The sequence below is a fragment of the Crocuta crocuta genome, unplaced genomic scaffold (assembly GCF_008692635.1).
Source record: "Crocuta crocuta isolate KB4526 unplaced genomic scaffold, BGI_CrCroc_1.0 scaffold660, whole genome shotgun sequence".
Taxonomy (NCBI): Eukaryota; Metazoa; Chordata; class Mammalia; order Carnivora; family Hyaenidae; genus Crocuta; species Crocuta crocuta.
In genome coordinates this window covers 16052-19975 of record NW_027531886.1, presented here as the reverse complement: position 1 = coordinate 19975, position 3924 = coordinate 16052, and the positions used below count along the sequence as shown (strand labels likewise).

At 40.2% G+C, this 3924-nt stretch overlaps 1 pseudogene; it reads left to right on the top strand.

Moving 5' to 3' along the window:
* Positions 1-233: 233 nt before the first annotated feature.
* On the top strand, positions 234-629 carry LOC144239154 (calmodulin-alpha pseudogene; annotated as a pseudogene).
* The last annotated feature ends 3295 nt before the right edge of the window (positions 630-3924 follow it).

Below are 3924 nucleotides of genomic sequence, written 5' to 3'. Positions count from 1 at the left end.
TGTCAAGTTGGTTTCCATATAACACCCAGTGCTCATCCCCACAAGTGCCCTCCTCCATGCCCATCTCCCCGTACTTCGTGTGCTTTTAAATGGCCTTTGCCTGGAGTGGGGCAGAGGCAGGGCACAGTGTGCCGGGCACACTTTCTTAGCCACAGAGCCACCCCTGCTGTCACAGCCCCTGAGCTATTGCAGCCTGCCTCGCTCCCTCCGTTCTTCCTCCCTTCGCCAGTACCATGGCCGATCAGCTGACTGAAGAACAGATTGCTGAGTTCAAGGGAGCCTTCTCCTTATTTGACAAAGATGGCAATGGCACCATCACAACAAAGGAACAGAATTGTCATGAGGTCATGGAGTCAGAACCCAGCAGAAGCTGAACTGCTGGAGATGATCAGTGAGGAGGTGGATGCTGACGTTAATGGCACCATGGACCTTCCAGGAGTTTTGAGTATGACGACGAGAAAAATGAAAGATATGGGCAATGAAGAAGACATTTGCGAAGCATTCTGGGTCTTTGACAAGGATGGGAATGCTTACATCAGTGTGGCAGAACTATGTGGTGTCAGGACAAACTTAGGAGAAAGACCAACAGATGAAGAAATAAATGAACTGATCAGAGAAGCAGATACTGATGGAGACAGACAACTCCACTATGAAGAATTCATACAGATGATGATAGCAAAAATGAAGACCTACTTCCAATTCCTTTTGCCCTCTGTAGAAAAATCATATTGAGTTTTTTACTTATCTCTTGCAAAAACAAACAAACAAAAAAACCCCCACAATCATCTACTCATTCTCTTTTTGTAAAGCAAAACTAATGTCAAAAGGACCTTCTGTCCACACACAAAACCCCCACATATGTGTTGGTGGTCCTGTCCCCTAAAGATCAAGCTCCACGTCAGTTTTACGATACTAACACTTGTACTGCCTCAATGATAGGAAAGCACTTGGTGGACTCCTTGCAGTTCCATTTGCTAATGATTAGGACACTGTTTGGGCCAGCCGGTTTTTCATGCATGTAGCTTGACAATTGAGCACAGTCAGGCTTTTGTATTAGAAACGAAAAATGAAAAAAAACCCAACAGATTTAACACCTGTTCAAAATGTGTTCCAGTTCAGTTGGTTAGTATAAATCGTCAAACCTGGTTTACTGAAAAAAACCTTTAAAATTGGCTTACCTCAGGACGCTGTGCAGAAAAATGGGTGAAGGACAGAATGTCCAGACACAGCCTCACTGAGCTGGCCAGCCCTCTTGTACTTCCGTGTGGCCCCACTCGTGGTGGCAGGGACACACATCCTGGTGCCGTGCTGCCTGTGTTGCTTTGGTGTCGTCCACGTTGTCCTGGAGTGAAGTGGGGGTGTCAGGCTATCATCATTCACGCATATTTTTAAAAAGAAACCCTTTCCAAGGGAGTATCTTTGGACTCTGTTTTTAAAACCTTCTGAACCAGGGCTTGGAGCCAGCAGACTGGGCTGTAGTGTAGACTTTAGCCCAATCATCAACATTGCTGTTCAAGAAACTACAATTTATGTCTGTTCCAAGTTGTAAATGCTGGTCGTTTTTCCCTAATAAATAGAGCATTAACTTAAAAAAAAATGTCTTTTTCCTTGGTTCCTAAGGTGGGTCATGAAGTTGGTTCTGTTGGGATAAAATTTGAAATTAAGGGAACACTTGGAGGAGTTAAATTTCACAATGGAATAATAGTATAAGTAAACATTTAAAAACAAGATTTTACCTGCTTTTGATCTGTTTTCTACAAACCTTTCATTAGTTTTGCCAAGCAGATTTTCATATAGGTAGTCTGCTAGTGGTTCGTGGTTTAATTAAGGATAATCTGATTAAAAATAGACATTTCAAAAGAGATAGGATTGAAGTGAACAAATGAGCGGTATTGCGTATGTATGATCCACAGTTTGTTTAATGATTCACCCATAGAGAGGCATCTGGGCTGTTTCCAGGTTTTGGCTTTTACAAAGAAAGCTGCTATGAACATTCACCTACAGGTTTTTGCATGAATATAATTTTCATTCCTCTGGGATAAATAAATACACAGGTTTGCAGTCACTGAGTCATATGATATTTACATGTTTAGTTTGAAAACACTTCATCTAATTTTTCCGGAGTGGCTGTACCATTTTACATTTCTACCAGCAGCATATGGGTGATCAAGTCTCTCGACATGCTAGTCGGCACTTAGTGCTATCATCACTTTATGTATTAGCCATTCTGATAGATATGAAGTAATATTTCAATGTAGGTTCAGTTTGCTTTTCCCTGCTGGATAATGATATTGAAGATATTTTCATGTGCTTATTCATCATCTCTATATCCTCTTCATTGAAATGTCTGTTTAAGATGTGGTTTTTCTATACAATGGAATACTACATGGCAATGAGAAAGAATGAAATCTGGCCATGTGTAGGAACGTGGATGGAACTTGAGGGTGTTATGCTGAGCGAAATAAGTCAGGCAGAGGACACATACCATATGTTTACACGTATAGGAGGATTAGGAGGAACTTAATGGAGGATGTGGGGGAGAAGAAGGAGGGAAGTAGGGGGAGAGGGAGGGAGGCAAACCATGAGAGACTCTTGAATGTTGAGAACAAACTGCGACTGATGGGGGTAGTGGGGAGGGGAAGGATGGTGATGGGCATGGAGGAGGGCACTCATGGGGATGAGCACTCGGTGTTATATGGAAACCAAGTTGACAATAAACTGTTTAAAAAAAAAAGAAATGTCTGTTTATACCTTTTGCCTATCTTCTCATTGAATTGTTTATTTTTTCACTGTGGAGTTTTTAGTGCTCTTTGTATATTATACATACTGGTTATTGGTCAGACATGTGGCTTTCAGGTATCCTGTTACAGTCTGCAGCTTGTCTTTTTGTCCTCTTACCAGGTTTTTCACATAGGAAAAGTTTTTTTAAATAGTTTATTGTCAAGTTGGTTTCCGTATAACTCCCAGTGCTCATCCCCACGAGTGCCCTNNNAGTTTTTAATTTTGATGAGGTCCATTTTATCAAATAAAACCTTTAATGAGATTTCTTATATGAGATTTAGCTTGTGAAGGAACACATGATAATACAGTAATTATAGATCCATTGTAATATGATTTATGATGAGCATGTCCCATTCTGTACTAAAAACTTTAATAAAAAGCACAATTTACCTATATTCTCATGAGTAATAAAACTACTTATGCACATTTTTTCTTTTTTAAAATTTTGAATTCTTTTTGAGAGAGAGAGCGCGAGTGAGCAGGGGAGCGCAGAGAGAGGGAGAGAGAGGATCTGAGGTGCGCTCCACACTGAGAGTAGAGAGTCCTATGCAGGGCTTGAACTCACTAGCTATGAGATCACGACCTGAGCTGAAGTTGGATGCCCAACTGAATGAACCACCCACGCGCTCCTGTACATCTTTTGTTTTTATCTTTTACTTCAGTTAGATTGAAATTTCTTTTTTGAGGGTTAGGATTTTTTTTTCAAATTAATGTTTTTATTTCCTCTGGGCATCTTTTCACTTTCTTTTTTTTCTTTTTTCTTTTTAAATAGTTTATTGTCAAGTTGGTTTCCATATAACACCAGTGTTTTTTTGAGGGTTAGGATTGTGTTCATTCATCCTGAATCCTCTTTGAAGTTGGGTACAAGGTCTTATACATAACAGGTGTTCAACAAATGTATTTTAATATTCCATCAAGGCATCATGGCACGGTGTAAAGCGGTAGAGTTTGCAATAGTGACTTCAAATTCTGGCTTTGCCCCCTTGCCTGCAGTGAAAAATTGGGTGAGTCATTTCACTTCTTTAAGCTTCAGTTTCCTTACATAACATTTTGGATAATAATACCAAGTTTGTGGTCTTCTCATGAGGTTCAAATGAAGTCACATCTGTGAGATACCCAGCAAGGTGCTTGACATTTAGTAGA